Source organism: Phyllobates terribilis, unplaced genomic scaffold, assembly GCF_046119375.1.
Source record: "Phyllobates terribilis strain yellow unplaced genomic scaffold, ASM4611937v1 Scaffold_3__8_contigs__length_932513732, whole genome shotgun sequence".
Taxonomy (NCBI): Eukaryota; Metazoa; Chordata; class Amphibia; order Anura; family Dendrobatidae; genus Phyllobates; species Phyllobates terribilis.
In genome coordinates this window covers 64445995-64469678 of record NW_027362763.1, presented here as the reverse complement: position 1 = coordinate 64469678, position 23684 = coordinate 64445995, and the positions used below count along the sequence as shown (strand labels likewise).

Here is a 23684-nt window from a genome sequence, read left to right as displayed (position 1 = left end):
ATATTCAGTTTGCAACCTGATGGAGGTCAGTATAGATGGACTAATACAACAAGTCCCACACACAGCTAGAAGCCCAATATTTTTTCAGAGGTAGATGCAGAAAAAAATATATTCAGTTTGCAACCTGATGGAGGTCAGTATAGGTGGACTAATAGAACAAGTCCCACACACTGCTAGAAGGCCAAATATTTTTTCAGAGCTAGATGCAGAAAAAAGTTATATTCAGTTTGCAACCTGATGGAGGTCAGTATAGATGGATTAATAGAACAAGACCCACACACAGCTAGAAGCCCAATATTTTTTCAGAGCTAGATGCAGAAAAAAATTATATTCAGTTTGCAACCTGATGGAGGTCAGTATAGATGGATTAATAGAACAAGACCCACACACAGCTAGAAGCCCAATATTTTTTCAGAGCTAGATGCAGAAAAAAATTATATTCAGTTTGCAACCTGATGGAGGTCAGTATAGATGGATTAATAGAACAAGACCCACACACAGCTAGAAGCCCAATATTTTTTCAGAGCTAGATGCAGAAAAAAATTAGATTCAGTTTGCAACCTGATGGACGTCAGTATAGATGGATTAATAGAACAAGACCCACACACAGCTAGAAGCCCAATATTTTTTCAGAGCTAGATGCAGAAAAAAAATATATTCAGTTTGCAACCTGATGGAGGTCAGTATAGATGGATTAATAGAACAAGACCCACACACAGCTAGAAGCCCAATATTTTTTCAGAGGTAGATGCAGAAAAAATATATTCAGTTTGCAACCTGATGGAGGTCAGTATAGATGGACTAATACAACAAGTCCCACACACAGCTAGAAGCCCAATATTTTTTCATAGGTAGATGCAGAAAAAAATATATTCAGTTTGCAACCTGATGGAGGTCAGTATAGGTGGACTAATAGAACAAGTCCCACACACTGCTAGAAGGCCAAATATTTTTTCAGAGCTAGATGCAGAAAAAAATTATATTCAGTTTGCAACCTGATGGAGGTCAGTATAGATGGATTAATAGAACAAGACCCACACACAGCTAGAAGCCCAATATTTTTTCAGAGCTAGATGCAGAAAAAAATTATATTCAGTTTGCAACCTGATGGAGGTCAGTATAGATGGATTAATAGAACAAGACCCACACACAGCTAGAAGCCCAATATTTTTTCAGAGCTAGATGCAGAAAAAAATTAGATTCAGTTTGCAACCTGATGGAGGTCAGTATAGATGGATTAATAGAACAAGACCCACACACAGCTAGAAGCCCAATATTTTTTCAGAGGTAGATGCAGAAAAAAATATATTCAGTTTGCAACCTGATGGAGGTCAGTATAGATGGACTAATACAACAAGTCCCACACACAGCTAGAAGCCCAATATTTTTTCAGAGGTAGATGCAGAAAAAAATATATTCAGTTTGCAACCTGATGGAGGTCAGTATAGGTGGACTAATAGAACAAGTCCCACACACTGCTAGAAGGCCAAATATTTTTTCAGAGCTAGATGCAGAAAAAAGTTATATTCAGTTTGCAACCTGATGGAGGTCAGTATAGATGGATTAATAGAACAAGACCCACACACAGCTAGAAGCCCAATATTTTTTCAGAGCTAGATGCAGAAAAAAATTATATTCAGTTTGCAACCTGATGGAGGTCAGTATAGATGGATTAATAGAACAAGACCCACACACAGCTAGAAGCCCAATATTTTTTCAGAGCTAGATGCAGAAAAAAAATATATTCAGTTTGCAACCTGATGGAGGTCAGTATAGATGGATTAATAGAACAAGACCCACACACAGCTAGAAGCCCAATATTTTTTCAGAGCTAGATGCAGAAAAAAATTAGATTCAGTTTGCAACCTGATGGAGGTCAGTATAGATGGACTAATAGAATGATGCTATGCCCAAAAGATTTTACTTCACTAGGTGCAGAAAAAAATTGGTATTCTATACACAGGTGGTATATCTTGCAACACAGATAGGCTACTCCACTGACTAACACACTCTGCAATAGGCCAAAAAGGATTAGCTTTGCTAGATTCAGCCAAATGCTGTGAAAAAAAACTTGCACAGCACTGGCACAGACCTGCCTGGCAAAAACTGATAGGAACTGATGTAACCTAGTCCTGAAAAGGACTCCAATTACAATTAGTCTTTACTCCCACAACCTATCTATTTAAGAGCACAGACCTGCCTGATAAAAGTCATAGGAAATGCTGTAACCTAGTCCTTAAAAGGACTGCAATCACAACTATTCCCTACTCCCAAGCTATCTGTATATTTGTGCGAAAATTGGCTTGAAATTAACAAGGTATAGCGCACACAGCAACAGCGGTGCCGTCTAACACGCAGCTGCAGCAGTGAGAAAATGGTGGCGACGGGGAAAATGGCTTGGTCTTATAGGGCAAGGACATGTGACATACACTGCCAATGACACATGCCCTTGCTTGTGTGAAAAAAAGCACTTCGCTCCGTGTGTGCGCTGCTGATAGGCTGACAGATTGCACCTCCCCACTGTAAATGCGGGAAAGAGAAAAAAAAATGGAGATCTTCATTGTTCCTGCAGAGATCCATCCCCTGCCCCTCCCCCCACCCCGCTGTACACTCAAACTGCGTATTAACATTAATTTTCATCATTACTGAGAAAAAATCCAGTTATGATTTTGGTGCACGAACAGTTATCGAACATAACCTCGAACAGCCGAATTTTTCTCAAATTGTTCGTGTTCGCCGAACGGCTCGAACACCGCCCAAAACAGCTCGAATTTGAGATTGGCGAACAGTTCGAGTAGAACAACGCTCATCTCTAGTGGACAGGTGAATGTGGCCAGGGACGGTGCGGAGCCAGTCCACAGCTTTTTTTGCTGAGTTGTATTTCACCACAGCCATATTCTTTAGCTTGGTGAAAGGACTTGGGAAACCATATCTACCCAGCTGTCATTTCACCCAGGAAGTCTTCTAAAGCTGCTTTCACTTGAAATCTGGCCTTTTAGGCTCGTGGAGGCGGAAGCTTTTCATAACCTCAAAGCCGGCGGTGGCCGGGTGTCCACACTTGGTCCCCAGCCGCCACTATTTCTCCTGGTATCGTCTCCGCCTTCCACAAGCACGGGTCCCACAACTTTACCTGTGCCCTCCCCAATGCACTTGCTGTGAAGGACCGCCTAACCACAAACACATGGACAGGTGAATGTGGCCAGGGACGGAACGGAGCCAGTCCACAGCTTTTTTTGCTGAAAGTTGTATTTAGCTCGGTGAAAGGACTGGCATAGAGGGAAACCCTATCTACCCTCGGTGTCATTTCTCCCAGGAAGTCCTCTAATGCAGCTTGTTGCAGAAGCAATGGCAGCCCGTCCAACATCAACTCGCACTTGTCGGTGGTGCTTTGAAACACAAACATCTTTCTTTTCGCATTTAATTTCATGAATACAGAGTTAGACAATGGCCTGATCTGCAATGCGGTTTAAGAAATAACATGCATAAGCATGTCCGATCCACATTAAAAAAGCAGCCATAGAGTGTCCGGGAACCTTCCCCCACACCTTTCTTAGCCAGCGCTGCTTCTCGGCAGGGTTGGACGGACCCACCAGAGAAAACCCGGAGACTCCTCCGGTGGGCCCTGGCTTCTCCTTCAGGATAGTTCATAGTGCCGAGGTGAGGCCATGATGATGATAGAGGCCACCATCTGCTTAGTTTTCTGTTACTTGGAATGCAAGTTCAAGTATGCAGCCAGCCACCCACCCACCCACAGGCCGCAACACTAAACTGACAGATTTCTGGGCAGCTGCTTGTGTAGCACCCTGAGGATTCGGCTGCTACAGGGGTATTGCACCTCAACCCAGAGGTGTGGTATTCCACTCCCGGGTAAGGATGGAGTGTGGAACTGAGCTCAGGAAGCTGCATGCACTACACACATCCCATTTCCGAGGAACAGACCAACGGTACTCCCACTTAGAAATGTGCAGGTACGACCGAGTCTGTTCCTGGCTGGAGTGGGAGGGGGGTGGTACATCCCAGTAGTGTAGGGGCAGATAGGGGGAGCAGCCTGGGTAAAGATAGGAGCTCATTGGGTGCTGGTCACCTGAGCTCACACATAGAGGGAGTATATAAGGTGGGCACCATCTAAGATCAGGGTCAGTCAGTCTGAGAGAAGTCAGTCAGCCTTTTGCAGAGTCAGAGGAAGAAAGCAGAAGAGCAGAGCAGCCCCAGAGCAAGAGTGAGAGAGGAGAGAAAGAAAGACCCAGAGGGGGAGACAGAAGGAACTCTGAGAACCCAAGTACAACCCTAGGGTGAAGAGTTGGCAACAGGGTACCGGATCCCAAACTGGTGGGGGCTAAAGCATACCTCAGCCAGAGACCGGAGGCCGTGGGCAGGATCTGCCACGGCCACCCACCACATCCACCCTGAAGGCAAACCACGTGTAGGGTCAGGGAACCCAAGGCCAAGGGTCTCTCAACAGAAGGCCCAAGGGAGCTGGACCTAGGTGGATCCCTGGTGGGGACGGCCAGAAGAAAGGACAAGAAGGAGGGCTCAGGGACACGCTCCGGACTTGCTTGGGGGTTGGCTGAATCCAGGACCTGGTGGACGCAGCACGGCTCGGGTGGTCACTCAAGGCCGGAGTGACCGGAATATCTGCAGTAAGTAAACACCCTGAACTGCACAACCCGACTCTGTCTTTAATTATCATCTACGCTGCACCACCACAACCCCCATCCTCTGCACCTGACCCCCCTGAGGCCATACCCCTCCCGTTGGGGGTTATACTATCTAAAGCTGCACCAACACCATCAGCCTCAGCGGACCCTGCTGCAGCGGCGGCCGTAGTGACCGCAATCCAACGGGTGGCGTAGTCGACATAACGAACTTTGTAACATCTGTAGGACTGCCACATACTCTGAGCTTGACACCCTGGGCACGGACCGGGTCACAGCCACTCGGAGACTACAACCCCCATCTGATCCGGCTCCGGGTATTCCCCTAAAGAATATGGCCCAGGGGGCGCGTCAACTTTGGCGTAGTCGGCAGGATAACGTGCCCGCAACACCCGGGTACTGCGTGCCTGAAGAAAAGAACAAGTTTACCTCAAAAAGAAGTCTCCCGCCGGTCCCGGAGGGTCCCCGCCATCGGACTCCATCACAGATCGATTCCCGCCGGTTGTCCGCCATTAACAGCTTTTTCCCGCCATCTGCAGAGTTTCCCGCCACTGGGAGACGATTCCCGCCATTTCCGAAGATTTCCCGCCTTGGAAGAGCGGACGCCATTATGGGCGTGCCAGAGGGTGGCAAGAGGCCGCCTCCCATCGTGGGCCAGGACCGAAAATGGCGCCAAAAGTGGAAACTGCCCCCACCAACAGAGACTGTGATGCTAGAGGTGTCTGTCAGCGTGAAAGAACTGCCCCTGGAGCTGACAATCACCAAGTGGCCCCGGGACCGCCCTCGAAGGGGGAGGACTGAGAAGAAGAGAGCAAAGATGGGTGTCGCCTGGAGCAGTCTGGAGAGAGCGCACCCGGAGACAAGAAGCCTAGAGCTGAGTCCAGAAAGAGCCTACCCGGAGATGGAGGGAGAGCCAGGCAGCACCGACCCAGTGGTCAGGAGCCTGTTGCCGGTCGCCACTCCAGAAGGCCTGCTGGAGACAACGGAAGGAGAGCAGAGCAGCACCGACCCGTTGGTCAGGAGCCTGCTAGAAGCAACGACCCCACTAGGCTTAGTGGAGGTCTTGGCACAGCTCCCCCGAGACCGGGAGTGTGCACAGACTGCGCTGGAGGGCCTCGCACGGAGGATGGCCCGGGTGCAGCGAGAGACGTTGGCGGAGTGGAGCCGTGAGATGGCCCAGCAGACAAGAACTCGTCAGCGGAGCACGCCACCCGAGACGAGGAGACAGACCGCCTCTGAGGATGGCGCAGGAGGACTGAAGGCCGGAGACGGCGCCAAGAAGGGAGCCGAACGAAAGGAGGCAGGTAAAGGGGACGTCTCTACCCCAAACCGGGAAACCGCGTACCTGCCCCAGCTCCCCGTCGCAGAGCCCGAAGTACCCCCTGCCGTGCCCGTAACCGCAACGTCACCGCCACAGACTAGGCCCCAAACGGAAGCCGTAGCCGCGACCCCTGTGACGTCACACGCCTAGACCCCGAGCGTGACCAAGCAGGAAGTACCACCAGCCTGGTCGCAAGGCCTAGTACCCCCGGGCGCCGCAATACCAACAGCGCCCCCTACCTCCGCGGAGCCACCGGCCTGGTCGCAGGGCCAAGTAGCCCAGGGCGCCGCCGTCCTTACGGTGCCCTTCACTTTCCAGGTGCCCCAGGCCTGGCCGCAAGGCCTGGGCAACCCGGGCGCCACCACCACCGCGCCCATAAAACCAAAAGTGCCGCATCTGGGAGAAAATCTATTTGCCCAGCATACGTGCCCGAACGGGTCTGAAGCTAAAGTTAATCACAAAGAAAGAGCAGGAGGACGTCGTCGTTGAGTACAGCAAAGTAGAAGCTGTATATAGTTGCCCGTCGGGGCACAGTGAACCGTTGCTGCTATTATAGTCCCCGTTGGGACCAGAGAATTGAACTGTTACCCGTATTTCCCTTAATCCCTCTGACCGAGGACTGAGAGCGGTCATCCCTTTCCTAAATACCTGGCCGAGGACTGAGAGCGGCCATATCCCCTTGTATATAGTTGCGCTTCCTAAAGCGCCCCCTACCGGTTTTATAGGAAAACCATTTTTCTAGAGAAACTGTTGCACTTTTCCCGGGCACACGTTGCACAGTGTCCGGAGGAGGAGCTAGAAGCAAGAGAAGTCTACGAGAATGTTATTTATGAAAAAAGTTTTATTGCTGATATATATGTTTTATATGTTTTTATTATGTTGTTTATGCAAAAATTGTATGTTTTGGTGTTTTTATATCTTACAGCCCGAGGACGTGCTGTGATTTACCAGGGGGGAATGTAGCACCCTGAGGATTCGGCTGCTACAGGGGTATTGCACCTCAACCCAGAGGTGTGGTATTCCACTCCCGGGTAAGGATGGAGTGTGGAACTGAGCTCAGGAAGCTGCATGCACTACACACATCCCATTTCCGAGGAACAGACCAACGGTACTCCCACTTAGAAATGTGCAGGTACGACCGAGTCTGTTCCTGGCTGGAGTGGGAGGGGGGTGGTACATCCCAGTAGTGTAGGGGCAGATAGGGGGAGCAGCCTGGGTAAAGATAGGAGCTCATTGGGTGCTGGTCACCTGAGCTCACACATAGAGGGAGTATATAAGGTGGGCACCATCTAAGATCAGGGTCAGTCAGTCTGAGAGAAGTCAGTCAGCCTTTTGCAGAGTCAGAGGAAGAAAGCAGAAGAGCAGAGCAGCCCCAGAGCAAGAGTGAGAGAGGAGAGAAAGAAAGACCCAGAGGGGGAGACAGAAGGAACTCTGAGAACCCAAGTACAACCCTAGGGTGAAGAGTTGGCAACAGGGTACCGGATCCCAAACTGGTGGGGGCTAAAGCATACCTCAGCCAGAGACCGGAGGCCGTGGGCAGGATCTGCCACGGCCACCCACCACATCCACCCTGAAGGCAAACCACGTGTAGGGTCAGGGAACCCAAGGCCAAGGGTCTCTCAACAGAAGGCCCAAGGGAGCTGGACCTAGGTGGATCCCTGGTGGGGACGGCCAGAAGAAAGGACAAGAAGGAGGGCTCAGGGACACGCTCCGGACTTGCTTGGGGGTTGGCTGAATCCAGGACCTGGTGGACGCAGCACGGCTCGGGTGGTCACTCAAGGCCGGAGTGACCGGAATATCTGCAGTAAGTAAACACCCTGAACTGCACAACCCGACTCTGTCTTTAATTATCATCTACGCTGCACCACCACAACCCCCATCCTCTGCACCTGACCCCCCTGAGGCCATACCCCTCCCGTTGGGGGTTATACTATCTAAAGCTGCACCAACACCATCAGCCTCAGCGGACCCTGCTGCAGCGGCGGCCGTAGTGACCGCAATCCAACGGGTGGCGTAGTCGACATAACGAACTTTGTAACATCTGTAGGACTGCCACATACTCTGAGCTTGACACCCTGGGCACGGACCGGGTCACAGCCACTCGGAGACTACAACCCCCATCTGATCCGGCTCCGGGTATTCCCCTAAAGAATATGGCCCAGGGGGCGCGTCACTTGCACTTGAAATATGGCCTTTTAGGCTCGTGGAGGCGGAAGCTTTTCATAACCTCATGCCGGCGGCAGCTGGGTGTCCATACTCGGTCCCCAGCCGCCACTATTTCTCCCAGTATCGTCTCCACCTTCCACAAGCAGGGGTCCCACAACATTATCCGTGCCCTCCCCAATGCACTTACTGGGAAGGACCGCCTACCCACAAACACGTGGACAGGTGAATGTGGTCAGGGACGGTACGGAGCCAGTACACAGCATTTTTTGCTGAGAGTTGTATTTAGCTCGGTGAAAGGACTGACATAGAGGGAAACCGTATCTACTCCGGCTGTCATTTCTCTGTCACCAGGTTCCGCCCATTGTCACACTCGACCATGCCTGGCTGTATGTTCAGCGGTGAGAGCCACAGATCAGGCTGCTGTGTTACAGCTTTCAACAACTCTGCAACGCTGGGCAGCTTGTCAATTTAGCATTAAGCATGTTATCTTCAGCACAGCCTGTTGCCGCTTGGCCAAGGCAGTGCTGCAGTGCTGTCAGCTTGTGACTGATGTCATTTCGGAGATGGAGGAGGAGGTGCAGGAGCTGAACAATGTGATTACATTGAGGTTAAATTAGTGACGCTGTTTTTTATACTAAAAAGAGATCCTATTGTTTTGGTTTTTTTAAGTTAGTTTTTAAGACAAATGCATTCACCGGGAAATGTCATTTTAACATTTTACAACCTTATCTGGCAATGTGGTGTGTGACACATCATCAGACACATCCTGTTTTATTTATGATGGAGGGACACTGAAAGTCATAAAGCCTATTTTTATAGGGACATCAGACGGCCCTCACTATTCTTAAAAGGCCAGCAGTCGGCCCTCGCTATTTTTAGAGAGCCATCAGCCGGCTATGCTTTGTTGTTCCCATTATTAACAAGTGGGTCTCCTATACTGTTACTGCGTATTGTAAGGTGGCGGTGTTCACACCGTGCAGTAAGTGAGGCAGTGACCCAAGCAAGTTCAATATAAACAGGTTTTATTTCAACAACTCACGGGTTAACAGAAAGTCCTCCGGTTCGCAGCCGGGTTAACAGAAAGTCCATACACAATGGTTGCCGAGGGCAACAGCTGTGCTGGCCGCTCAGAGCCTGACAGGTGCAGAGGGATCCCAGGCAGGGGTTCAGCCACCCTCAGTCCTGCTGAGGTTTCCTGCTGTGCTCCTAGCAGGTTCCAATATAGAACACCACTAATCCTTAGTGCAGGGGTTTTAAAGGACTTGTGCCAAGAGCCACTGGAAAACCCGGGTTGGAGGGAGAAGGCCGCCCCACTGCCTCCTATGACCTCCTCCCAGAAATGAAGCCCCTGCCAGGTTTTACTAATCTGCCTTAGCCAGATAGCCTGACTAGGTCCACGCTCACCTTCATTCCTGCATTGCAGTTGCAGGTGTGTCTGTGACTGCAATGCACTCCAATGGTTTTAATAGGTCTCTGTGCACATTCTCGGGGAGATATAACGTCCCTCGTATACGATCCCGGTCACTGCCTCACATATCCCCCCCCTCTGTTCAAACTTGTGGGGTTGAACATTTGCCATCATACAGGGTGCCCGGGACAGGGCATCCGCGTTTCCCTGCGACTTCCCAGGGCGATGTTCTACAGAGAAACTGAAATTTTGCAGTGACAGGAACCACCTGGTGACTCGCGCATTCCTCTCCTTGGCATTTCTCATCCATACCAAGGGTGAGTGGTCGTCACCAAGCGGAACTGACGCCCGAGTAAATAATAACGTAGCGATTCCAAGGCCCACTTAATAGCCAAACACTCCTTCTCTACCACGCTATAGTTTTTCTCTGCCGAGACGAGTTTTCTACTCAAGTAGGTGACCGGGTGCTCTTCACCATTCACTTTTTGTGAAAATACCGCTCCTAGGCCTACCTCCGAGGCATCTGTCTGTACAATGAAGGTTTCCTTGAAGTTGGGGCTAATGAGGACCGGCTGTCCACACAGGGCCAACTTCATGGACTGAAAAGCTTCTTCTGCCTTAGGGTTCCACTGAACCATTACCGATTTTTTTCCTTTCAAGAGATCAGTCAGGGCCGCCGTTTGCCCAGCAAAATTAGGTATAAACCGGCGGTAATACCCAAGGATGCCAAGGAACGCCCTCACCTGCTTTGTACTTGACGGTTTAGGCCAGTTTTTATGGCCTCAACTTTATTGATTTGGGGCTTAATAGCTCCTCGGCCTATCACATACCCCAAATATCGGGCTTCTTCTAGCTCTATCGCACATTTTTTTGGATTTGCCGTTAACCCCGCAGCTCTGAGAGACTCCAGAACCGCTTGTACCTGGGATAGGTGCGTATGCCAGTCAGTGCTAAAGATGATGTCATCTAAATACGCGGACGCGTACTCCTGATGAGGCTTGAGCACTATGTCCATCAACCTCTGGAATGTAGCCGGGGCCCCATGTAACCCAAAAGATAAGACCACATAGTGGTATAGACCCTCTGGCGTTACGAAGGCGTTTTTTTCCTTTGCCGAATCTGTGAGAGGTACCTGCCAGTAACCCTTGGTGAGATCGAGCGTGGTAAAGTACTTGGCCTGCCCCAGTCTCTCAATCAGCTCGTCCACCCTGGGCATTGGATAGAGGTCAAACTTTGACACTTCATTCAATTTCCGGAAATCGTTACAGAAGCATAACGATCCGTCTGGTTTTGGAATCAGTACAATGGGGCTAGCCCACTCACTCCGTGACTCCTCTATGACGCCTAACTGAAGAATTTGTTTTACCTCAGCCATGATGGGTTGCTTCCGGGCTTCGGGTACCCGGTACGGTCTCATTCGCGCCCTTACCCCAGGTTCGGTGACAATGTCATGTTGGATCACGTTAGTCCTACACGGTAGCTCTGAGAACACGTCGGTATTGTGCTACACCAGCGAGCGAGCCTCCCGTCGCTGCTGTTTAGTGAGGGCATCACTTATCCTGACCTCCCCCTCGGACGCTTCCCTGGCTAAAGGTAGAGAACTCTCTGGCGATACGCCCGGGGTGACGTCTGTAACTAAACACTCTCTGTCTTTCCAAGGTTTAGCAGGTTTACATGGTAAAGCTGCTCAGGTTTCCTTTTTCCGGGCTGATACACCTGGTAATTTACCTCCCCCACTTTTTCTCGAACCTCATATGGCCCTTGCCACTTGGCCATGAGTTTACTCTCGGTTGTGGTTACCAGAACTAACACCCGATCGCCCTTGTTAAAAGACCTGACTCTGGCCCTTTTATTATATGTGCGCCTCTGGACTGCTTGGGCATCTAACAGATGTTCTTTCACAATGGGCATGATCAGCGCGATCCGGTCCTGCATACTAGCCACGTGTTCAATTATACTCCTATGTGGAGTCGGCTCTTGTTCCCATGTCTCTTTGGCTACGTCCAACAGACCCCTAGGGTGTCTGCCATACAATAACTCAAAGGAAGAGAATCCTGTGGAAGCCTGGGGTACCTCACGGATGGCGAACATCAGATAGGGTAGCAACATGTTCCAATCCCTCCCGTCCTTAGAAACCACCTTTTATAACATGGACTTGAGGGTTTTATTGAACCATTCTACTAGCCCGTCGGTTTGAGGGTGGTACACCGAGGTGCGCAATTGTTTAATTTTTAGCAATTTGCACAGTTCCCTTGTCACCTTGGACATAAAAGGGGTCCCTTGATCCGTCAGGATCTCCTTAGGTAGTCCAAGGTGACAGAACATAGCAAACAGCTCCCGTGCAATCAGTTTTGCTGAGGTGTGGCGTAGTGGTATAACCTCCGGGTACCGGGTGGCATAGTCGACGACCACCAGTATATGTTGGTGGCCACGGGCGCATTTTACAATAGGCCCTACCAAGTCCATTGCAATTCGTTCAAAAGGTACCTCTATCACTGGCAGGGGTACCAATGGGCTACGGAAACTTGCGGTGGGTGTGGTCAACTGACCTTCGGGGAAAGATTCGCAGTACCTTTTGACCTCCGTGTAAACCCCAGGCCAAAAGAACCGCTGTAAGATACGCTCTAGAGTCTTTTTTACCCCTACGTGTCCACCCAGCAGGTGTGAGTGTGCCATCTCCAGAATCGCCCGACGGTACGACTGAGGTGCCACTAACTGATCCACAACCTCGTCCCTGATCTTATCTATCCTATAGAGCAACTCACCGTTGATTACCATGCATGGAAATACAGTATCTGCACTGGGCTGTTGAGCTACGCCATTTACCTCTAACACCCTTTCCCGCGCCTGAGCCAGGGTGGGATCCTGTAGCTGAGCCGTCCCAAACGTGTCCCGGGACACTTCCAGCTCGGGGATCGATGGGATCTCCTCGACCTCTCCTGCCAGCACCTCTAAGGGAAACCTATCGGGGTCACACTCTGTCCCTAGGTTGGACACCCCTACGGCAGGTTCCCCTGACTCAGGTTCGTCGGGTACAATGCCTGTAATCCATTTTTCCGGGGGAGAGTGGATTTTGTTTTTCCACAGAGTCCAGAACAGGGGCAAGTCTCTTCCCAACACCGTCCCATAGGGAAGAGTTTTTACCACCCCTACCACATGTTTTATTTCTCCACACGGCGTGGACAAGACTACCTCCTCAGTTGGGCACTCTCGGAGGTCCCCATGGATACACACAACCCCGACGGGCCGTTCACCGGGGTTGTCTCCTGCCACCAGCGACCCATGTACCAAAGTCACAAGGCTCCCTGAGTCCAGGAGGGCCTCCGTGGGGTACCCATTAACCAGTACCTGGCATAGTTGGAGTTCACTGTCCCGTGGGTCGGCGCTCGCCGTGCAGACGGTCTGGGCATACATTGAGACCCGGCGGCTATATCCGCAGTCCATGGGTTCCGTAGTCAGGGGGCAATTAGCAACCACATGTCCCGGCCCCTGACACCTCCAGCACCTAAGGGTGGAGGCACTGTTAGGTCTTATGACAGTCTGGGAGGGAACCGGTCTCCTGCCACTCTCACTCCGGGGTTCCTATTCAGCACGGTTACGGTGCTGACTGTCCCCAGCAGAGGGACGCGACCCCTTTCCTGACTCCTGGGTGGGCAGGGATCGGCATGACAGCCGCAAGGGGGCAGATTCCCGAATAAAGTCCTGAGTGGCCGAGTAGCGCTCGATCAAGTGTGCCGGGGTCCCCTTGCCCCACCCAACGTTGGATAGCGGCTGGTAGGGTCCTCACCAGATGGTCAATCACCACCCTCTCCACCATCTTGGCTGGAGTCAAAGTCTCAAGCTGGAGCCACCTCTTTACCAGCTGCAGGAGGTCATAAGCCTGAGAACGGGCGGGTCGGGTCTCCACATAGGCCCACGAAAACACACGCTGAGCCCTCACGTATGTATTGACCCCCAGCCGGGCAAGGATCTCACCTTTGAGTCTCTGGTAGTCCTGGGCGTCCTCTTGACTGAGGTCGAAGCAGGCCTTTTGGGCATCGCCGACCAAAAACGGAGCCACCACTTCTGCCCACTGGCCGGCTGGTAGGTTTTCCCGCTCTGCCGTGTGCTCATAAATGGTCAGGAAGGCTTTCATGTCGTCCTCCGGTCCCATCTTCCTCAACGCTGAGCGAACCTTGTCCCGGGCTTCGCGACGTTCTGGGGCTGGTGTCGTCGGTGTCTCCCGCAGGGCAGCAATCTGTTGCAGCAACAGTTTGTTTGTTTTCTGCTGCTGCTGCTGGTACAGTAGCTGCTGCTGTTGATTATGCTGCTGTTCCCGCTCCTGCTGTTGCCGCTGAGACTGCAGCTGCTGCTGCTGGGTAAGTACCAGCTGCTTGAACAGCTCATCCATTTTGTCCACGCGGTGAGGCTGAAAGGTGGCAGGCCGTATTGTGGTCATGCAGCGGCCGGTGGGGTATGCCTCAGTCACTACGCCCGCATTCTCCACCAAACTGTAAGGCGGCTGTAACATACCTGGCGGCGTCCTTGCATAGTGGTCCATCTCCCACTGTGCAAGAGCGCGCACTTGATCTCCTGTCCAGAATGTCTCTCTGGCTTCCCTCCATGCTGTCTGTTTGTGTCTGTTTCTGCTGCTTAAGGGCGGCGCCCGATCACTTCCTGCTTTTTGTACCTGCTGTGGGTCACACCTCTTGTGCGTCCTCAGCCTATTGCTGTCTGTCACCTGGTATATAGCTCAGCTGCGCCCATCTATCCCTGCCTGAGCATAGTGTTTCTTTCAGTGTGTGCTTGCACTCTGAAGGTGCCAGGTCCCGTTCTGTGTTCTCTTGTCTGCCTATCCTGGAGGCTGTATTTCCAGGCCTGTCTGAACACGCTCCTAGCCTGTTCCTCCTGCCTTCTAGGGGCCGATTACCTAGACCTGTTCCTGTATCTTGTCTGACCTGTCTGAACACGCTCCTAGCCTGTTCCTCCTGCCTTCTAGGGGCCGATTACCTAGACCTGTTCCTGTATCTTGTCTGACCTGTCTGAACACGCTCCTAGCCTGTTCCTCCTGCCTTCTAGGGGCCGATTACCTAGACCCGCTCCTGTATCTTGTCTGTCCTGTCTGAACACGCTCCTTGCCTGTTCGTCCTGCCTCTCTGGGGGCCGTATTCCCAGACCCGCTCCTGTATCCCGCTGCAGTGTCGGTCTCCTCCGTACACTCAGTTCCAGTCTGAACTCTCTCCTATCCTTTACCAGTTTTGCCTCTATGTCCGTTCCCTTCCTTTTTCTGCAGAGTCTGAACTCGTACCTAACTCCTGCTTGTTGTCTCTGTACTCCCGTTTGTGAGTTTGTGGTCCACTCGCTACTTCACTGCAAGTACCCTGTGGGTGTCTGGCTCTGCCTTTCCCTTCCTGTCTGTTCCGTGTGAACAGAGCCCTGTCCCCCCTACTCAGCCTAGCCTGCTCTGACTCCTTTGCTCACCGCTCCGGCGGTTCTAGTCTGCTCTGACTCCTTTGCTTACCGCTCCGGCGGTTCTAGCCTGCTCTGACTCCTTGCTCACTGCTCCGGCAGTCCTGTCCTGCCCTGCTTCTGCCCGCTGCTCCGGCAGTCCTGTCCTGCCCTGCTTCTGCCCGCTGCTCCGGCAGTCCTGTCCTGCCCTGCTTCTGCCCGCTGCTCCGGCAGTCCTGTCCTGCCCTGCTTCTGCCCGCTGCTCCGGCAGTCCTGTCCTGCCCTGCTTCTGCCCGCTGCTCCGGCAGTCCTGTCCTGCCCTGCTTCTGCCCGCTGCTCCGGCAGTCCTGTCCTGCCCTGCTTCTGCCCGCTGCTCCGGCAGTCCTGTCCTGCCCTGCTTCTGCCCGCTGCTCCGGCAGTCCTGTCCTGCCCTGCTTCTGCCCGCTGCTCCGGCAGTCCTGTCCTGCCCTGCTTGTGCTCGCTGCTCCTGCAGCCCTGTCCTGCTCTGTTCTTGCCCACCGCTTCGGGCGTTCCCTCTCTGCTGTGGTTGTCTACCGCATCTGCGGTTCTGTGACCCAGTCTGTACTGGGTCTTAACCTTTCTGTGCTCCAGCCCGTCCTTTCGGCCCGTACCTCCCTGCCTGCATACTCGCCTGTATCCACCCATCTGCATACCTGCCGTGTTTGCTTATATCCACCAGTCTGTGCCAGCCTAACCTGCCTGTTCCTGAGTCCCAGTGTGTACTGGGTCCTATCCCGCCTGTGTTCCTACCTGCTAGTGCCTCCCTGTCTGCACTCTAGCTGTGCTTGCCTGTACCCCTCTACCTGTATTGTTCCTGAGTCCCAGTGTGTACTGGGTCCTATCCCGCCTGTGTTCCTACCTGCTAGTGCCTCCCTGTCTGCACTCTAGCTGCGCTTGCCTTTACCCGCCTGCCTGCATACCAGTCGTGCCTGCCTATACCCTCCAGTCTGTGCGCCAGCCTAACCAGCCTGATCCAGTAATCCCTGTGTGGGTCAACCCCCGTGTCCGGAGTTTGACCTGGAGTAGCACCTGGTCCCTCTGCCCGGTTTCTCCCTGGTGCACTGGCGTCGTATGCCGTCGTGCCATCTTGGTCGGATCGGCCAGATACTTAGTCACGCCCCTCCAGGCACTCTCCGGTTCATGGTCCAGTGGAATCACTACAATCACACGCACACGCCGCTCAGCCCGGGCGTGTGCATAACAGCATGCTCAGGCCATGGTTCCCGTTGAGCCCCACGGCCTTCGCTCTCTGAGAAGTTTTCCAGCGAATACATGCATTAAAATAAATAAATAAATTTTTTTTTCCTTAGCTGAGTTCCAGGCGAATTACGCACCGTCCAGATGGATCTATCAGCTCTCGTTCCTGCGGATCCGCCACGTTACTATGGGGATCCAAGACAGTGTCGTGCATTTGTGGAGCAATGCATGCTACACTTTAAGGCCTACCCTCTCTATTTTCCTTCCGATTGGGCTAAAGTGGCCTTTATGATTGACTACCTAGCGGGTGATGCCTTGAAATGGGTCACCCCCCTATGGGAAGCATGGGATCCTGTCGTCCTTGACCTGCAGGCCTTCCTGGTGGCCTTTCGTATGGTCTTCGAGGACCCTAACCCTGAAGCCCCTGCTGAAGCTTCACTTCCCAATATCCCGGAGCAGCCCCGACGGGTAATGTGTGTGGGTAGCGCAATAGTCCTCCAGCCCAATGAGACTACTGCCCACCCAGAATCCTCACAGGGTGACTACGCTTTCCGGAATACTTCTCCCAACCTCAAGAGGCAGTCCAGACGTGCTAGACATAGAGGCAAGCCGTCACGCCAGGGTCTGTCCTCCCTGAGACCTCCTGACCCCAACCTTGAAGTCCCTACTGAAGCTTCATCTCCCTGTATCCCGGAGAAGCCCCAACGGGTAATGTGCGTGGGTAGTGCACCAGTTCTCCTGCCCGAAGAGACTTCTGCCCATCCAGACTCCACACAGGAGAACTTCCTGCACCCGGCATCAGATGCTTCACCCACTTTAACCGGTGTGCATGTCCAAGGATGCTCCAAAGCTGTGGTTACCTCAGAGTCTGTGCACCTCTACTACCTGGCGGAGGACCCCCTGTTGCCTCCTGAATCCTCCGGGATACCACTCGATGACAAATGGAGAGAGAATTCTCTACACCCGGTACTCGATACTTTGTCCGCTTCGTCCTGTGAGCCTGACAATGGGTACCCCAAAGTGGTAGTTACCCCCGAGTCTCTACACCCCTCCGACTAGGCGGAGGACCTCCAGTTGTCTCCTGAACCCTTCGGGGTGCTACCTGGTAGCGAAAGGACAGAGACTCTCCTATACTCTGTACCTGATACCTCGCTCGCTTCGTCCAGTGAGTCCAACCTAGTGTACTCCGAAGCAGAGGTTACTCCCGAGTCTCTACACCCCTCCGACCAGGCGGAGGACCTCCAGTTGTCTCCTGAACCCTTCGGGGTGCTACCTGGTAGCGAAAGGACAGAGACTCTCCTATACTCTGTACCTGATACCTCGCTCGCTTCGTCCAGTGAGTCCAACCTAGTGTACTCTGAAGCAGTGGTTACTCCCGAGTCTCTACACTCCTCTGACCAGGCGGAGGACCTCCAGTTGTCTCCAGAACCCTTCGGGGTGCCACCTGGTGGTAAATGGACAGAGACTTTCCTATATCCTGGATCTGATACCTCGCTTGCTTCGTCCAGTGAGTCCGACCTAGTGTACTCTGAAGCAGAGGTTACCCGTGAGTCTCTACACCCCTCTGACCAGGCGGAGGACCGCCAGTTGTCTCCAGAACCCTTCGGGGTGCCACCTGGTGGAGAATGGACAGAGACTTTCCTATACTCGGTACCCGATACCTCGCCTGCTTCGTCCAGTGAGTCCGACCTAGTGTACTCTGAAGCAGATGTTTTCTCTGAGCCTCTGCACTCTTCTGACCCGGCGGAGGACCTCCAGTTGTTTCCTGAATCCTCCGGGGTACCACCAGAAAACAAAGAGACAGTGACTTTTCCTCATTATGTACCTGATAACCCGTCTATTTCTTCCTGTGAGCTTGACAAGATGTACCTCGAAGCAGAGATTACCCCCAAGTCTCTGTCCCCCTCCAACCCGGTGGAGGACTTCCAGTTGTCTCCTGTACCCTCTGGGGTGCCACCTGAAAATATGTGGAGAGAGACTTCCTTGTGTGCTGTTCCTGGTACTCCACCCGTTTCGTCTGTTGCTAAGGGTGGCTGGATGGGAGGTAGCATCCTAGCTACCCAGAGGAGACCAGTTTTTCCGGTGGACAGTGGAAGTGATCTCTTCGAAGTGAAGAATTGGCCCTCGAATTCCCTGCGGAAGATTCTGGCAGGCCTGAAGAAGAGGGGGCGTAAGGGGGGGGGTACTGTAACATACCTGGCGGCGTCCTTGCATAGTGGTCCATCTCCCACTGTGCAAGAGCGCGCACTTGATCTCCTGTCCAGAATGTCTCTCTGGCTTCCCTCCATGCTGTCTGTTTGTGTCTGTTTCTGCTGCTTAAGGGCGGCGCCCGATCACTTCCTGCTTTTTGTACCTGCTGTGGGTCACACCTCTTGTGCGTCCTCAGCCTATTGCTGTCTGTCACCTGGTATATAGCTCAGCTGCGCCTATCTATCCCTGCCTGAGCATAGTGTTTCTTTCAGTGTGTGCTTGCACTCTGAAGGTGCCAGGTCCCGTTCTGTGTTCTCTTGTCTGCCTATCCTGGAGGCTGTATTTCCAGGCCTGTCTGAACACGCTCCTAGCCTGTTCCTCCTGCCTTCTAGGGGCCGATTACCTAGACCTGTTCCTGTATCTTGTCTGACCTGTCTGAACACGCTCCTAGCCTGTTCCTCCTGCCTTCTAGGGGCCGATTACCTAGACCTGTTCCTGTATCTTGTCTGACCTGTCTGAACACGCTCCTAGCCTGTTCCTCCTGCCTTCTAGGGGCCGATTACCTAGACCCGCTCCTGTATCTTGTCTGTCCTGTCTGAACACGCTCCTTGCCTGTTCGTCCTGCCTCTCTGGGGGCCGTATTCCCAGACCCGCTCCTGTATCCCGCTGCAGTGTCGGTCTCCTCCGTACACTCAGTTCCAGTCTGAACTCTCTCCTATCCTTTACCAGTTTTGCCTCTATGTCCGTTCCCTTCCTTTTTCTGCAGAGTCTGAACTCGTACCTAACTCCTGATTGTTGTCTCTGTACTCCCGTTTGTGAGTTTGTGGTCCACTCGCTACTTCACTGCAAGTACCCTGTGGGTGTCTGGCTCTGCCTTTCCCTTCCTGTCTGTTCCGTGTGAACAGAGCCCTGTCCCCCCTACTCAGCCTAGCCTGCTCTGACTCCTTTGCTCACCGCTCCGGCGGTTCTAGTCTGCTCTGACTCCTTTGCTTACCGCTCCGGCGGTTCTAGCCTGCTCTGACTCCTTGCTCACTGCTCCGGCAGTCCTGTCCTGCCCTGCTTCTGCCCGCTGCTCCGGCAGTCCTGTCCTGCCCTGCTTCTGCCCGCTGCTCCGGCAGTCCTGTCCTGCCCTGCTTCTGCCCGCTGCTCCGGCAGTCCTGTCCTGCCCTGCTTCTGCCCGCTGCTCTGGCAGTCCTGTCCTGCCCTGCTTCTGCCCGCTGCTCCGGCAGTCCTGTCCTGCCCTGCTTCTGCCCGCTGCTCCGGCAGTCCTGTCCTGCCCTGCTTCTGCCCGCTGCTCCGGCAGTCCTGTCCTGCCCTGCTTCTGCCCGCTGCTCCGGCAGTCCTGTCCTGCCCTGCTTCTGCCCGCTGCTCCGGCAGTCCTGTCCTGCCCTGCTTGTGCTCGCTGCTCCTGCAGCCCTGTCCTGCTCTGTTCTTGCCCACCGCTTCGGGCGTTCCCTCTCTGCTGTGGTTGTCTACCGCATCTGCGGTTCTGTGACCCAGTCTGTACTGGGTCTTAACCTTTCTGTGCTCCAGCCCGTCCTTTCGGCCCGTACCTCCCTGCCTGCATACTCGCCTGTATCCACCCATCTGCATACCTGCCGTGTTTGCTTATATCCACCAGTCTGTGCCAGCCTAACCTGCCTGTTCCTGAGTCCCAGTGTGTACTGGGTCCTATCCCGCCTGTGTTCCTACCTGCTAGTGCCTCCCTGTCTGCACTCTAGCTGTGCTTGCCTGTACCCCTCTACCTGTATTGTTCCTGAGTCCCAGTGTGTACTGGGTCCTATCCCGCCTGTGTTCCTACCTGCTAGTGCCTCCCTGTCTGCACTCTAGCTGCGCTTGCCTTTACCCGCCTGCCTGCATACCAGTCGTGCCTGCCTATACCCTCCAGTCTGTGCGCCAGCCTAACCAGCCTGATCCAGTAATCCCTGTGTGGGTCAACCCCCGTGTCCGGAGTTTGACCTGGAGTAGCACCTGGTCCCTCTGCCCGGTTTCTCCCTGGTGCACTGGCGTCGTATGCCGTCGTGCCATCTTGGTCGGATCGGCCAGATACTTAGTCACGCCCCTCCAGGCACTCTCCGGTTCATGGTCCAGTGGAATCACTACAATCACACGCACACGCCGCTCAGCCCGGGCGTGTGCATAACAGCGGCGGTGTTCACACCGTGCAGTAAGTGAGGCAGTGACCCAAGCAAGTCCAATATAAACAGGTTTTATTTCAGCAACTCACGGGTTAACAGAAAGTCCTCCGGTTCGCAGCCGGGATAACAGAAAGTCCATACACAATGATTGCCGAGGGCAACGGCCGTGCTGGCCGCTCAGAGCCTGACAGGTGCAGAGCCTTCCCAGGCGTGGGTTCAGCCACCCTCAGTCCTGCTGAGCTTTCCTGCTGTGCTCCTAGCAGGTTCCAACATAGAACAACTCTAATCCTTAGTGCAGGGTTTTAAAGGACTTGTGGCAAGAGCCACTGGAAAACCTGGGTTGGAGGGAGGAGGCCGCCCCACTGCCTCCGGAGACCTCCTCCAAGAAATGAAGGCCCTGCCAGGTTTTACTAATCTGCCTTAGCCAGATAGCCTGACTAGGTCCACGCTCACCTTCATTGCATTGCAGTCGCAGGTGTGTTTGTGACTGCAATGCACTCCAATGGTTTTAATAGGTCTCGGTGCACATTCTGGGGGAGATATAACGTCCCTCGTATACGATCCCGGTCACTGCCTCACAGTATCCAGTGACTGTAAGGTGTGATGTAGCATAACATTTGTAATGGTTCAGTGTAGTTTGAATGACCATGTACCTTCCCCTTTAACTGACTGGTCACATGACCGTGACATCACACAGGTCCTTATGCACACAGAAGGTCTGGACACCTGACTGTAACATCAGTTAAGGTCCTATCTGTGGGTGTGTGTGTGTGCTGCAATATATATAAACCCTGTGTGTTCCTGTGTGGGGGTATTCCGGTGTGTAGGAGTTCCTGTGTGTCGGGAGCTCCTGTGTGGGCACCATGTGAGAGGCACGAGGCTGTTCCCTGTGTATGGGGGGAACACCGCTCGTGTGAGGCCTGGTGAGGCCTGGTGGACTCCGGTGGAGGTGAAGCCTGGATCCCCATGTGAGAGTGTGGGGGATGCCAGTAAGCCTCGGAGTGCCACACAAGCAGGCCTGGTGGACTCCGGTGGAGGTGAAGCCTGGATCCCTGTGTGAGAGTGTGGGGGATGCCAGTAAACCTCGGAGTGCCACACAAGCGTCCTGAAGGGTGAAGCCTGGATCCCTGTGCGAGAGGCATGAGGCTGTTCCCTGTGTGTGGGGAACACCGCTCGTGTGAGGCCTGGTGGACTCCGGTGGAGGTGAAGCCTGGATCCCTGTGTGAGAGTGTGGGGGATGCCAGTAAGCCTCGGAGTGCCACACAAGCGTCCTGAAGGGTGAAGCCTGGGTATGATATGTGTAATATGCCAGTAAGCCTCAAAGGGAGTGACAGCTGGAGACCACATGTGAGAAGCCGTAGAGCCACAGTGGTGGCGTATGAAAAGGACTATAACAGCTGAAGCCGGCGAAGGTAATACTCTTGTGTTATGGACATTTATATGGACATTGTGTTAGTATTACCTTGCAGAAGGCTGTAATTAGAGCCAAGTGGGCCGGTCTGCCACTTGGGCTCGTGGACTTTATCAGTGTGTCGGCGGGCCATGGAGTTGGACCCGGAAAGAAGCTGTTTATAAAGTGTAATAAACTGCTGAGCATTGTTTGGAAACGGAAAGCGTATCATATGTGAGTTGATTGACGCAGCGAAGCGAGTATCCCCCAGGATAATGACAAGCGCTGCCTTACATGTGGCTTGAGAGTGCGGGCAACTGCAGTCTGGTTGCTAGGGGCAGCTGCAGTCTGGTTGCTGGGAGCAACTGCAGTCTGGTTGCTGGGAGCAACTGCACTGGTCGACTAGTATGGTAAAGCATCTGGCTGCAACTCGGCGGGGTTGTGAAGGTCGTCGTCGCACTCAAACCTGGTTTGCTGTGGCTCGGCAGGGCTCACGAAAGTCAAAGCATCTGGCTGCAACTCGGCGGGGTTGCGAAGGTTGTCGTCGAACTCAAACCTGGTTTGCTGTGGCTCGGCGGGGCTCACGAAGTTCAAAGCATCTTGCTGCAACTCGGCGGGGTTGCGAAGATTGACGGCGCACTCAAATCCTGTTTTGCGGTGGCTCGGCGGGGCCACGAAAATTTTTTCGGGGAGAGCGGTGAAGTTCAAGTGTGAACAGTGTACCGTGATGGCTGTGAGCAAAGCAACAGAGGTGTCTGGAGCTAATGAGCGTTTGAAGGGCCGGTTGGGACCGGAGCAGGTATTTGAGAAACTCTTACTGGACATGATGCGGGAACCGCAGGAGCTGTGGGCACCGTATAGAATGGCGGCGGTGGACCATTCTATGGACTCTCCGGGGGCGCCCGTGTTGTCCCAGAGTGCCTGGGGAGGTGGTAAGAGATCTTGTGAACTGAGTCCTAAGACTGTCGCTGATGTTTTTTGTAAAAATTCCCTTACAGGTGTGGTTGTTAAAAAGGGGGCGGAGTCTAAAAAGGGGGCGGATTTTCACAAGAGTGTGGAGTGTAGAAAACTGGAAATTGTTGATGATTGTGGGTGGGTACCTCCTAAAAATGACAAGGTGATCGTTGATAACGGGGTAGCTCCAGTGGAAGGGGGTGAAGTCAAAGTGGGAGGTGACCTGGTAGTCCACAACATCATGGGGAGTGATACAAACCCGATAGCTGACAGTGACACTACGGAAGTAGAAGGAGAGGTCAGTCAGGAGGGGATAGACGAGGTGAGGAAGTCCCCATCTCGTAGACGGCGCAGGGGCCACAAAAAGGCTGCTCCTGTACTCTTTGCTGAAAGTGAAAGTAAAGAAAATGTAATGGTGTGTGCCATTGTTTCAAGTGTGGATCCTCCTTCAGAGGCAGAAGAGGAGGTGACGGACCTGGAAGACGTGTCCTCAGACCAGCGGAGCCTGGAGTCTGAACGGCAGAGGGTATACCAGGTTGTGAGGAACTTGCAGCGAGATCTGAAGGGAAGCAACGAGGAAGTTGTCCAGTGGAAGGAGATGTTCCACGCAATTAAGGAGGACCGCCGCAAAATCAAGGAAGAGGTTTTGCAGTTGAAGCTTGAGAAGGAGGCGCGGCAGGATGGTGTTTCTGGACGTGAACAAATCCTAGAACGACTGCGCAAACAGCTCAACCAGGAGCTGTGTGACTCCAAGAAGGAGTGTGGTGAACGCAGTAGGGAACTGCAACAGAGTAAGAGAGATTATGAGGATCTCCTC

General features: G+C 53.2%; 1 protein-coding gene across 1 annotated transcript in view; it reads right to left on the bottom strand.

Moving 5' to 3' along the window:
• The window catches only part of LOC141258805 (opsin-5-like), a 203647-nt gene that overhangs the window by 129889 nt on the left and 50074 nt on the right, over positions 1 to 23684 (bottom strand). The window lies entirely within an intron of this gene.